The 14,326-nt window shown below is 37.0% G+C and overlaps 1 protein-coding gene across 1 annotated transcript in view; it reads right to left on the bottom strand.

The window, feature by feature from the left end:
• The window catches only part of AKAP6 (A-kinase anchoring protein 6), a 382,763-nt gene that overhangs the window by 193,992 nt on the left and 174,445 nt on the right, over positions 1-14,326 (bottom strand). The gene's annotated exons all lie outside the window — the stretch shown is intronic.

Below are 14,326 nucleotides of genomic sequence, written 5' to 3'. Positions count from 1 at the left end.
TTGTATTGCACTCACAGCACAGTTACGTGTCACTCCCACACTCAACTATGATCTCCTGCAGGGCTAGCAGGACTGTGATTTTCTCAACTTTGAACCACCAGTGCCACTCACAGTGCCTATCAATATAGAGGAACTCAAATATTTACTTCTCAATATCTTCTTTCTAATTTAGCTGTCCTGATCTGAACTCATACACCGAAAGAATGTTTTTCAAAATCTGTCATACAGATTCTGTCATACACCTAAGGAAATTTGTTTTATCATTTTCCAAGTGCAACAAATGATGTTTTGATAAATTCACACTCCTAATGAAGACAGCATCCATGAATTTAGAGTAAAACAGGTATCATCTGCTTGTTTTGATGGGCAAGTCATTTGATTGCCAGCAATTATGTTATATGTGTGTAGATATTTCAGCACATGTACCATTTACTACATTTCAAAGTCTGTTATTTTTAAAGGTATATAGATTTTTTGGTTAAAATGTCTAACAGATACCAGGACACCTTTATTTTAAATAATTTTTAAAGTAAGTGCAAAGTCCTTACAAACACTAGTCTATACATATACAACTGAGCTAGAGGAACGCTATTTGCATGTAAATCAGTAAGCTTAGTAGTAGATTCCAGATCTCTTGAGAACGATCTAACATAAAGCAACGAATAAATTGCATGGTTCCACATTGTTCTCACAAAAGCTAATAAACATGGCTTCATAACACCCTGTTTTTTGAAGTAATCTCCTCTTCTACCTTTATTTGGCTTAACATATATTTTCCTACAACCTTCACATATGTATCCGCACTTTAAAAAAATTAACTACTGTAATTAATCACTAACTTTCAACATTCTTTATGTGCATAGTAAAATATGGCCAGTGAAACAAAATCATTTTTCCATAAAAACGCTTGACATTCTTTTCCCCCCACTATAATTATCAATACCCTGAATGTAACCCTTGTCTATTTCTACCGGTGTCCTTCAGTCCTATTCTGTTCTAATTCATTCATCTAGCTTAGCTATAACACTAGCTCCCAGCTTCAAGACAGCTTCTTAGCCACAGCTAAATTAATGATAGAGTTGAGGGTAGTACTTTCTAAAATTACTTTCAATTTAATAATTAGAGATGGACTGAGGATGTACTTGCTTTATGTGATTTTTTTTTGTAGTGAATGATACAAATTAAAGTGGACAATAAAACATCCAAACACAGAGCCCCGGTTACTTATTTTTGTATATAACTTTATACATACTTTAAGCCTTTATAGCAAAGACTTTTACTCCGATCACGGCTCATATAGCAAGCTTTCTATAATTCCTTGTTCTTCACAGTTGTATAGAATCGGCAAGCTAGTTTTCCATGCCCCTATTCCCCCACTAAAATAAATCGACTCCTAGAGTTTCCTGGAAAGGCTGTAACTTGATTTTCCAACCTGAAAACAATTAATAAAGCACTCGGCAGTGAGTCCCAAATAATACAAGACAACTTAACCTTGGCAGACATACACTTCATTGAGCTAGAAATGATCTTCCCTTTCAAAACTCCTCTGATTAAATTCAGTAGTGCTGAGGTCACTCTTGAGCTCTGTATGGAAAACTAACCCTAGTGCCTGGGTCTCACTTCTTTTAGCTCTGAATTCTTGACATGTTTTTATCTCAACACCAAACCTATTGCTATGGCTACATGACTCTTTCAAGTTTGGGTGTATTTAGGAGAACTGGATGATATGCCAGACGTCAACCATTTTCAGAATGGTCTGAAAGTAGTAATGCATTAAAGCTATGGCCATTGCTATACTGACTCTACCCCCCACCTCACCCCCAAATAACTAGCTGTCAAGATGAATAACCCAAGGGAATTCCTATCAATCAATTAAGTTGGACAGCCACGATGTCCTCAGCCTATAGAAGGATTCAAGGCAAGTTTAACTCATCGCTATTTTCAAAAAGCTTAAAACCAGGAAGAAACAATAGTGAGCAAGTAAAAGACAGTACCAAAAAAAATCTGTCAGGGAAGACTTCATAGAGAAAGTAGGCTTTGAACTCAAACCCGAAGTTTGGTTAGAAGTGACTGAGGTAAATGAGAAGTCAGAAAAGCATTCCAGGTGAAGGAAACTACATAAAGCCAGTTAACATTTATTGGGCATTTACTATGTGACAGGGACCACAGTGAGCACTTTACAAGCTTAACATTGCTATTTCTACAGCCCCATGAGTTGGGTACTTTGATTATCCCCACTTTGAAGATAAGGAAGTTGAAACTTAGATAGCCTGAGTATCTTGTTTAAGGTCACCCAGTCAGTCGATGGTGGGTGCCCTAAACTCTAGTGCCCTAAACATATGTGTGGAGGTTGGGGGACAATGAAGAAACTGACCCAACTAGTGATGGAGGCTATGTGGAGTAAATGCAGAAAATGTTTGATATATGAATTAGATTGTAGGCTGCCTTAGAAATAGAAAAGTTTGAATTTGAAATAAGGAGCCATGGAAGGTCTGTGAGTAAGATAGCAGTGCTGGCGGAAGACTTAGAGTTGCAGAGACATGAGGACTGGTTTGATGAGGATGGAGAAACACTTGGTTAGGCCTTTGGTAATTGTATTTGGTAAGCTTTGCTTTAGTAACAACCACCAAATGTTTGGGGCTTACAAAAACAAATGTTTACTTCTCACTTAAGTTACATGTCTGCTAAGGATGGCTGTGAGTGAGTTGGGAGTTTTCCCCATCTGTCTTCTTCATTCCTGGATCCAGGCTGAAAAAGCAGCCCCTATTTGGACATGCTATTCTTGTGGCAGAGGAAAAGAGCCAGAGAGCTGACGAAGACATGCAATGGCTCTTAAAACATCTGCTCACTTACCTTTGTCAAAGGCAAGTCACACAGCCAAGCTCAAGCTCAGTGTCGATGGGGCAGGGGTGCATCCTCCTCCACAGGAGGCCTGCAAGTCACGTGGTAGAAGGCAGGGTGTATAATCCTCTTACAGGAAAGGGGAGTGAATCGTGGGAACAAGAATGCAATCTACCAGAGGAAGCCTGTGCTCTTTACAGATGCTGTCGCTGTAAATTAAAGCAACAGACTGAAATGAGTAAACGTCACAGAAGGGGGTGAAATCTCTTGTTCTCCCCAGATAGAGAGCTGTTCTAAGGAGAACAACTGCTGTTCTATTTCCATATTTGCTGATGTAAAAGTCTTATGCTGTATGATTTTATCATCCTGTGCCTAAAATCTGTCAAAGACTGAAAAATGAATCAAAGACAGTTTATATGAATTGATGGGGTGGATATGAATCCTTTATACTCTGTCTCATTACAATTACAATTAAATTAAATTAGAAAGGTAAACAGAGAAAGGACCCAGTTAACATGTGTCTATACTGTCTTGATTCTCTATCCTAGATGGCATTATAATTAAGATGATTCTACCTATTGACTCTGAGGCTGCTGACTTAATAAACGATTCCAGTTGTGTACAAAATATATGTGATGCAAATGAGTGATAGTTAAAAATGAACTAACCTAAATACATTTTGGTGCTGTTAAAAAGGAGACTGCAGGCCCAAAATGGAGTCACTTGTGCTAAACCCCACGTCAGCAAACCAAGACTTAATACCTAGCCTAACTGCCTTTTCAACTCCCCCCCAGGAATGTAACCTTTAACCAGTCAGGCAGGAATTATCTGGTCAGCACTAGTGAGGTAATCCACCCAATAGGCCTTGCTGTACCACTTAGGAGGGCAACCTTCCCTGAAGCAATGCATTCTTTGCTAATATTTTCTTTTTTTGCCCCCTTTCCACTCTTAAAGACCTTTTCTTTTCTACACCTTGGTGGAGCTCCTTTCTGTTTGCTAGATAGGATGCTGCCCCATTTATTAAATGAATCATTTAATAAACCAATTTGACCTTTAAATTTACTCAGTTGAATTCTTATTTAACAGTGCTAAACAAGTCACCCCAAATATGCAGATCATTAAATCAAATAAAAATGATGTCATGATATTCTTAGAATGAGTCATTTCCAAACCTTTCTTTGGAATTTTTTAAACCTATAAAACTTAAATCTGAACCTTAGCTTTACACTATTTGGTTTTCTCAGTCAAGTCTCTTGTCCCCCCTGATCATTTTATAGCTTCCAAGGTCATTCCAAAAGGTCACTGTTTACCTGGTTCAAAGCCTGGTTCTTTGATTCTCCTTCCTAGCTGCACATCAAGCTTTCCTGTTTGAATTCTTAAACAGAGATGCATGTCTCTGCAAATTCATCACTTCACCTGAGCATAAAGTTTGCTGATACCAGAACATTCCCATTAAAGATCAATTTTGCCTGACATTCCATTAGAAAATGGTCTGTCTCTCTCCTTTCTTGCAAATCCTACCAAATCTTTTAAGGGGAGCCCAAGTTTTCCCAGAACATGCAATTTGAAAGTCTAGGGAAGACAACATATTGGGATGTGCAGTAGATATTAAGTACTTAATAAATATTTGTAAATGGAAAAATAAATTGATCATTCTAGCAGTTAAGCTTCTCTTATATAGCAAAAGCTCCTGAACTTTTATTTAAAGGGATTTAAAAAGAATTCAATATATTTTTTTGCATAAGATGCTCAATAATTATTTATCGCTGTTTACCAGGACAAGGAGGAAAAAGTATAGTCCATAGTTCATAGCAAAACAGATGTCCCATCCGTCACTTCCCATCCTCCCCCTATTTTTTTAAACAAACCTTTTTAGGTCCTGGGCATGCAGGTTGCGGGGAGGGGAGGAATGAATATAACGCTGAAAATTCTAACGTTAGGAAGAGAAAGTTGTCTCACTCCCCATCGTCTAAATGCCATTTCCTAAATACTACAGAATGTTATTAGAATGTCATCAAGGTCTAAGAAGGCTTCTTTTGTATTATAATGATCTACTACATGTAACCATGTTTATAAAAGAACATTGACAACTCACAGCATAACCACATCTAGAGTATATTATATTTGCTTTCTAAAGACCTTTACCTAAATTGACAATCAAAATGCTGCTGTAAATTTTTAAATCATTTGAAACATCTCATTTATGTGGCAACTTCAACTGCTTATTCTAAGGTTACTTTCTATACAGTAGCTCAAAGAGTCTTGAGTTGCATCTTATTGTGAAATGCTGGAGGGCTGGCTTCAATCATAGTTACAAACTTTGAAGCACTGGAAAAATATGAACAGGATCCCATCTCTTCTTGCTGCAATTACTGCTCTCAGGAGTTCAATAAATGTATTCTCCTAGTTTTTTTTTTTTTTTTTTTTTTTTTTGCGGTACGCGGGCCTCTCACTGTTGTGGCCTCTCCCGTTGCGGAGCACAGGCTCCGGACGCGCAGGCCCAGAGGCCATGGCTCACGGGCCCAGCTGCTCCGCGGTATATGGGATCTTCCTGGATCGGGGCACGAACCCGCGTCCCCTGCATCGGCAGGCGGACTCTCAACCACTGTGCCACCAGGGACGCCCTATTCTCCTAGTTTTGTACAACCACACAACTGTAATATATAGTGTTTACTAACTCTGTTTTGCTACATTTGTAAAACCTATTTAAAATCTAACCAATCTCAATCTTAAAAAATCATAAACTAATCAATCATGAAATCCAATCATGAAATCATAAACTATCCAAGAAGGCATTCTGAAAAGTGGAAAATTGGTAAATATAAAACCTGTCATTTTAATGTCATGAGTTCATTTGCATAAGCATGGAAGTGGTGCTAATCCTAATCTCACGCACATAGGGTGCACAAAGAATAATTTTCTAAAAATAACATGGTAAACAATAGATGGGGTATTTCACGCACTATGTGAGATTTTAGTAAAATAGATATAAGAACAAACCTCTCAAACAAAATGAAGTGCCATTTATGGAAAATGAGTCATGGAAACTGTTTCTTAATATGAAGTATAAAATATCTTGATCTAATTTATTTTATTTTTAAAAATTTTAATTTATTTTATTTATTTATTTTTGGCTGCGTTGGGTCTTCATTGCTGCATGCAGGCTTTCTCTAGTTGCAGTGAGCAGGGGCTACTCTTCACCGTGGTGGGCAGGCTTCTCATTGTGGTGGCTTCTCTTGTTGTGGAGCATGGGCTCTAGGCACACAGGCTTCTGTAGTTGTGGCACAAGAGCTCAGTAGTTGTGGCTCATGGGCTCTAGAGCACAGGCTCAGGAGTTGTGGTGCACAGGCTTAGTTGCTCCGCGGCTTGTGGGATCTTCCCGGACCAGGGCTCAAACCCATGTCCCCTGCCTTGGCAGGCAGATTCTTAACCACTGGGCCACCAGGGAAGCCCCTCTTGATCTAATTTAAATCTCTATATAATCTGTGAATTTTTAAAAATTCACCAAAATTTCTGGAAATAGAAAAAAGACTAGAAGGAAATATTATATGTAAAAATGTTAGCCATCCTTACAATTCAATGGTAAGGTAGTTATCACTTTATATCTTTTTTATTGTTTATTGTAGTTTCCATGTTTTCTTCAATGAACACCTATTACTATTAATATCAAAAGGAATAATACATTGTCTAGAACATTTAAAGAAATAGCCCCTTTGAATCAAGAAAGGGTTATACTGTTAAGCAGACTTTATGCATTCTACATAGAAGGGCTTACCTTTTACTTTAAATTTCAAAGAATATTTGAGGCGTACATTATCAGGTTATAATTTCACTTCTGTTGGGGTTATTGCTTGCATCTGAGTCCTAGCAGGTAACACATTCGCTTTGATAGGAATATTTTCTCTCTGGTCCAAAACCATCTATCCTTTTTCCCTGAACTAAATTATTGCAAATATGTCTTGGAAAATAAAATCAATGCTGATACCCAACTCCATTGCATTTACAGGTTTTTCATCAAATTCTACAAGTAATGCATTATATTGCTTTTCTTTTCCATAGTAGCAACATGAGGTAATTTCCATTATATTCTTTTTAGGGTTGAAAAAAAAATCTTTCATTTCCTAAATGTTGAACAATACAATAAGCTGCTTGCTTATATTCTCATCTGGAATCTTATTTCTAATTTCAGTTTAAAGATGGTTTGAAGTAAATTAAATGGGCCTATGAAACAAGTTCTTCTCAAAACCCAAGTTTAAAATGAGATGAGATCTTCAAGTAAAAAATTTACTTGTGGGGCTTCCCTGGTGGCGCAGTGGTTGAGAGTCCACCTGCCGGTGCAGGGGACACGGGTTCATGCCCCGGTCCGAGAGGATCCCACATGCCGCGGAGCGGCTGGGCCCGTGAGCCATGGTCGCTGAGTCTGCGCGTCCGGAGCCTGTGCTCCACAACAGGAGAGGCTACAACAGTGAGAGGCCCGCGTACCAAAGAAAAAAACAAAAAATTTACTTGTTATACTTTGACAACTTTATTTAATGGAGACAGAGGAGGCAGATGAGAACTATAACCTCAGTTTACACACTGGAGAAGAAAAATCCACATATTAGAATAATAAGTCTCCAGGAATCACAATGAAATGGTCATAATCACCTAGCTACTGGAAAGCAGTTTTCTTTCCGTCTCACGTAGAGGTCATTCCAAACTAATACTGTGGTTGTTCAGTGTAATATGGCAGAGTATTACCATTCTTAAAAAGACATAATTTTTAAGAATTTCATTCTTAAAAAGACATAATTTCCCAAAGAAGAAGTTTGGTTGTGTTTAAAAATCTGGGGTCTATAGCCCTTCCAGCTTCCTGGTAAATGAATGCTCACAGGCAACTAGCTACACTGGAACATGTCATAACCTTACATGAATGTTCTCTGATTAGAAAAAAAGCTTAAGATTGTCTTCTCATATTTACAAAAGAAGCCCACTTACACCTTGACATCCAGAGACATGGGACTAGTTTCAGAGTTCACTTCTAGTAAGTCAGACAGAGAAAGACAAGTATCACATGATACCGTTTATATGTGGAATCTAAAAAAAAAATCATACAAATAAACTTATTTACAAAACAGAAATAGAGTCACAGATGTAGAAAACAAATTTATGGTTACCAGGGGGTAAGTGGGGGTGGGGATAAACTGGGAGATTGGGATTGACATACACACACTACTATATATAAAATAGATAACTAATAAGAACCTACTGTATAGGTAGGCAAGGATTTGGTATTAAGTTGCTTGGCTGCCATTTTACAGCAAAGAAATTTGCTAAAGGAATTGAAAATAGCCTTATCTTCCTTTGGAAAGGATTTAAATTTCTTTACATTTTTGGTACTCTATTCAATACTCTACTCAATACTCTGTAATGACCTATATGGGAAAAGAATCTAAAAAAGAAGGGATATATGTATATGTATAACTGATTCACTTTGCTGTACAGCAGAAGCACAACATTGTAAATCAACTATACTTCAATAAAAATTAATTAAAAACTAAAACTAAAAATTTTTTAAAAGAGCTTACTTTTACTGGCTCCTGGCGAAAAATTATGCTGTATGGCTTTCACAAAAAAAAAAAAAAAAAATATATATATATATATATATATATATATATAAAATATTACATTTATATATTATATAAACTATATAAATATATATATACCTGTCTTTTTTCATTTCTTTCTCTTTTTTCTTTTTTTTTCAAGAAACTAGCACTTCAGCAAATCACATAGTTATGCTGTGTTATGATGCATGATGCTTTCATAGTAATGTGACATGTCTAAATGACAAAACGCTGGCTATCTACCAAAAATTTAAAGTAGTTTAAATCCTTTCCAAAGGAAGAAAAGGCTATTATCAATTCCTTTAGCAAATTTCTTTGCTGTAAAATGGCACCCAACCAACTTAATACCAAATCTTCACAAAGTTTATGATTACAATGAAACAAAGGGTTTTAGGTATGGATGATTTTGTTTATGAAATTGTTCACTACCCATAGCTCTTTCCTTCTTGGCTCAAAGAGGTAAAATTATGAACCTTGAAATTGCCATCTCTCTCTTTTGTTCCTAGAGAAGGAGTAATAGCAGATTTCCTCCTCAAACTGCACATCCCTCCCATTTCTCCATGAGATCTGAACTGCAGGTAGTTGAAGTTTTTATTTAGAAGACAGCTTATTTATAAATCATGGATGGCAAAGTTCTGGCATTAATTTTCACTTTTGTTTGGCTCAACTTAAATATTTTAATAAAGTGTTTATTTTATTCTGACTTCTCACAGGTACTGCTACCCTGATAGAACCAGTGACACACAGATGTATGGAATTCTCAAGAGAGATGAGCTTTCCTTAAAATTTGAAGGAACAAAAACCTCCGTTGGGGGGGCGGTTTCTATTCCCATTTAGTTGGAGATAAAGGGAGAAACAGAAGGAATAAATAAAGAGAGGAAAGAAGGGAGATGTGTATTGTGTTTTAAAGGCTTGGCAAATGCATCCACACCTAGCCATATAAATAGACCCTTTCAATTTAAAAAAAAAAAAAAAAGGCAAAAACAAAACACTTCTTTCCTTATATCATTCCCTCCCCCTGCTTTTTTTTCCTTTCAGTGGTCCAGGTTGAAATTATTTCCTGGAATCAATCAGCCAGCCCTAATTCTCATAGAAGACTTTAGAGCAGTTTGTGTCTAATAACAGCTCTGTGGAGGTCCTTGAAATTCTAATAAAGACCCATCAACCTATCAGAAGAACATGTAATTTTATGTCCATTACTTCGTGGAGCCTGGCTGTAGAATTTGGATGGTTGCACCTCAGTTAAAACTTGAAGTTAATATCATTTAACTAAAAACTTCAATAAAAAGTTAGAGTTCTATTCTTAGTAGCATTAATACCCTCGTAATACCCACCAGATAACTGACCTCCTGATCCTTTCCTCACTGAGAAACCTTCTGGTAACACAGTCAGTGACTTAGCAGTGATGAGTACTCTATGGGGGATTATTGTGTAACCAAGCACCTTGACTTACTATATCTCCATTCTTTGACAAATGTTGTGTTTCTCCATTATAGGTGTTTCTGTTTCTAAAAGAGAAAGCCACTAAGGCTCCACACCAATCCGTCCACCTCCCTTTGCCCTGCAGAGGTTCACCATATAATTGGTAAAAACTTCAAATGTAATTAAAATGGTGTAAGTTAGAGGAGGTCCACTATTCGTGAGCAGTGATTGCTGCCTGTTAAGAACCTTAATCTCTACGATTTGAGATCACTCTAAAGAAGAAAAAAAATGACTTAAAAAGCAGTTAAATATGGCTTTCTAAGTCTCTTTCCAGCTGGGCTTTGCGAACGGTGTTAAACTGGAAAATGTGGGAGATTAAAAAGAAGAAAAGTCCAAAAGGGTGATTTAACAAGAGAGACTTCCACAAATCCTTGAAGAACTTCCTTTCCTGTTTTCCTTCTTCCAGAGACCGCCATTAACCAGGGGGTAGTGCCAGAGAAGAAAGAGAAGGGACACTAACCCAATTTTCTGTTAAAATAATGTCCTACTTAGGCTCAGCTCCTGAGAACATTGAGAAATTCTCATTCCATAATGTAAGTTATTTTAGGGGCACTGTTTAAGGAAAAATAATAAGCTCCTTATAATGCTCTGAAACTTTATACCTTAATTAAGAACGGATCAAGTTGGTAGAAAACAAATCCATTTTTTGTGGCAACTCAAACTCACAAACTAGAAAACTAAAACAGTACCAAATACAGAGTACTAAATAACTAATTTTATTCCAAGTCAAACTGGACTTCAAATTGAAGTCAAGTAGTGCTGATGTATATGATACCCCTCCTTCAAAGTTCATGTATTGTGTTTCTCTGACTTTTGCATTGAGTTTTTTTTACTGCAGCAGGAGATTATTCAAAGAATGACGGCCAGGTAATCTTTGATTCCTCAGAGGACAGATACAAGATGAACTAAGCATCTGATGGTACTTTCAGATGTAAGCAAAAGAATTTATTAACAAGGATTTTTCTGCTAATGTAATGTGTCGCTCTGAGGAGATATATAATCCCTTTGTCTATAAGTCTGTCAGACTTTAGGTCTATATTCATGTCCATAAAGCCTGAACAAAGGCAGGGAAATTGAATAAAACTTCAGTTAATATCAGCCTAATAGTTCAGCGATTTCCAATTAGTTCAGGGTAAAAAAAAGAAAAGAAAAAAGAAACATTGTTCCTCCATTCACCAACAAAGCAGTACCTATTATATACTGTGCAAGGTATTGGTAAGAAAACAAAGATGAAAGAGGTATAGTTCCTGCCCTCAAGGAGTTTATAATCTAGTGAACAATGATAAGACAGAATGGAATATATGAGAAATCACACAGAAGCAACATGCTGAAGAAACGTAGCAGATGCGATTAATTTTGACTGGGGGAAAATTAGGAAGAGCCTAGCGGATGAAGCAGTATTTGAGCTGAACTTTGGAGAAATAGAGTCTGAATGGACAGAATGCAAAGGAGAACACTCCAAGGAAACAGTCTTGCACCTATGGTTGAGTGTGTGGGGCTGGAAAAGCAGGGCTGAGGTATGGGCTATGCAACAGAACTAAGGGCCAATGAGCCTGGAGAAGTGATTTGGTGCTGGATCAAGGACAATTCTGAATGCCTTGTTAATTAGTTCAGATTTACACGTGGCAAGGCTTTTGAGCTGAAGTTTGATGTGATCCAACATGTATGTTAGGAAGATGACAACGGAAGTACAATGACTGGTACACAGACATAAAATTGAGGCACAGAGTCAATTAAAAGTCAGTGACATTACTCATCCCCAGCACTGGGTGGGGAGACTTGGGGTGGGTTGGGCACCACCAAGTTAATACCATAGAATTATAGGCAAACAAGTCAGGATACGCTTAGAACCTCATCTGTAAAATACAAATTACTTGCAATTCACTGATTCTGTCTGTGGGAAATTAGATTTCAAGATCAGTTTGGCTGGAAAACGAGGCCTAGACCAAGTATAGTGATTGGGGATAGAAAGGAGATGAGACATAAGAGAAAAGCATCTCAATGGCTCAACCGAATGTGAGTGTCTCCACTGATTTGTAAATAAAATGCTCCTTGATCCAAGCTGGCGAAACAAACCAAGTTAGACACATACCTGGTATTATAACGGACTTCTCATTTCGTCCCTATTGGTCTCTGTACATATTAGACCAAAGCCAGGCCCAAGTGGAGCCAGGCCCAACTAAATAACACCTGGAATGACCCCCTGAAGGGCTGGTGAAATATTGTCCCTTTGGTTGAAACAGTGCTTAACTCATGTCTTTCCAGCAGATGCCAGGAGCAGGACAAGCAATGGTCTATGTTCTGCACGCAGCTGGGGCTCAGGTATGATCACAGGTGAGGCTTCCATAGACCAAAAAGAAAAACTGTCAACCAAACATTTTTACTACACTGAAAGAAAATGGCACAAGAAGGTTTGTTTGTTTTTTTTTTTTGAAAATATACTGTTCTTCCAGGCTGCAGTGAAATAGTTTCTATTTAATTGCACAGAAATCCTAAGAAGGTTATAGCAGTGAAACATTAAAATTCTAAGGGCAACTAATAACATTAAAACTTTATAGCCCCAGATAGAATAATTTAGACAAAAACAACATGAACATATGTTTTGTGTAATAATAACAAACATTTATAGCTGTCAAGAGAGAAAAACACAGGTTTATGCACACCTTAATGGTGTGCATGGGTGAGCATGAGTATATTTAAAACATAATATATTACAAAAATGACAGCAGGCATGGCTCTTCTGGGTACTATGTTAAATCAATGAATAAATTACCAAAAGTGAGCTGTGGCTGTTTGGATGTGTAATTGAGCTTAACGTATGTAGTGTTATTTCAAAAGAAACTGTTCAAGGAGTTTCAAGCCCAATCCACTCTGCATCTATCCTAGGCAGTTTACAAATAGCAATAAATGAAACTGTTTCACAGTAGGAAGGAAGTTTACTTAAATGGAGGAAATGTTAATTTTAATAAGCTTTGCAGGAATTGAAAACAAACTTATAAATAATTTGCTTATGTTCACCAAATTGGAAATTGAAATGTTAATATTTGAATTTAAAGTTATTTTAATTATTCACTGTATGACTCACAAAATCACTAGAAATTACCTGTTCAACTTAAAACAAATACATATATACAACCCTTCATAAATATATGTTTATTATTCTACTTGTTTTAATTACACCATTTGAATGCCACCCTTTTTCAAAAAAATTATTAGGACTACAGAATATGAAATAAATTTTAAGCTTGTTTGTGCTGACAAGTTAATGGCAATCGGTAATAACTGTGCTGCAGATAAAGCCATTAATGTAATTTTTAGAATAAAAATAACGTCTTATAATTTTCTTTCTAATTATAAGGTTGTTTGTCTTACTTAGCACCCTACCACAGTTTTATGAAACAGAGAAAGAGGTATGTTTTCTTATTTTTCCCGGCCTTACTCATCTCAAAGTTTTCTGTAATATATAAAATGCTGTGACCCTTTTACATAGGAAGAGTGAACAAAATTCCCTAAGAATTAAGTCCTGAACCATTTGAATTACAGATCTTGCCAAGTAGCCAAAACGGCCCCTCAATGGCTGTAATTTCTTTTTAGGAATGACAATTTAAGCATTTTAAAATGTTATGATGGGTTTAGGTAACAAGCATGCTGACTCATTATTTTTCATTTCTTTTCCGTTAATCGGGTCCTTATATTATGGTAGAGGTAGGATGCAGGAATGTCATGTTCTATGAAAAGGAGCCTATTTTTCTTGAACAGCGTATTTTCATCTGTCCCATTGGTCCTGTGCTTTGCCGTCATTTATGGCCACCTAACACAACTATCTTCCAACACTCTCTGCAATTGTATGGGGCCCTGGACTCATAAACCCAAAGACTTGCTTTTCATTCACACTAGATGAAATAGCTTCCTACTAGCCCTGAAAAGAACTAAAATAGCTTGTACTTGAAGATCGTTTTATTCAAAATCACAAAACAATTATGTACGTCAACTATATCTCAATTTTTTTTTTTTTTAAAAAAAGCACAATACAATGAGGTAGGAGGCTGTCCCTCTGCACTTTCAGCACCACTTCTACTCATATTTCCAAAGTCAACTCACTTTGCCACTCCACTCTCTTCTCCCAAAATTTTGCACAAACCGACCAATTTACTGACTCTGCCAAGCACTAATCTCCCAGGGTTTCCATGCTTCTACGAGCAGATGATGATTAACACAGTCGGGGCAGTCAGATGCAGACAGACAGTGAAGCCCACTTACTGCTCCATGCTCGTTAGGAGACCAAGATATGAAAATTATTAGGACAGGAAATACTGCTTTATGGGCTGGAGTTTAAAGACCAGTCCACATATGCTGAAACACGTGAAGCTACCTGGAAATAACTTCCTTATCTAACC

This window comes from Lipotes vexillifer, unplaced genomic scaffold (assembly GCF_000442215.2).
Source record: "Lipotes vexillifer unplaced genomic scaffold, Lipotes_vexillifer_v1.1 scaffold919, whole genome shotgun sequence".
NCBI lineage: Eukaryota > Metazoa > Chordata > Mammalia > Artiodactyla > Lipotidae > Lipotes > Lipotes vexillifer.
Note: the sequence above shows the minus strand (reverse complement) of the source record. Positions and strands in the feature narration are given on the sequence as shown.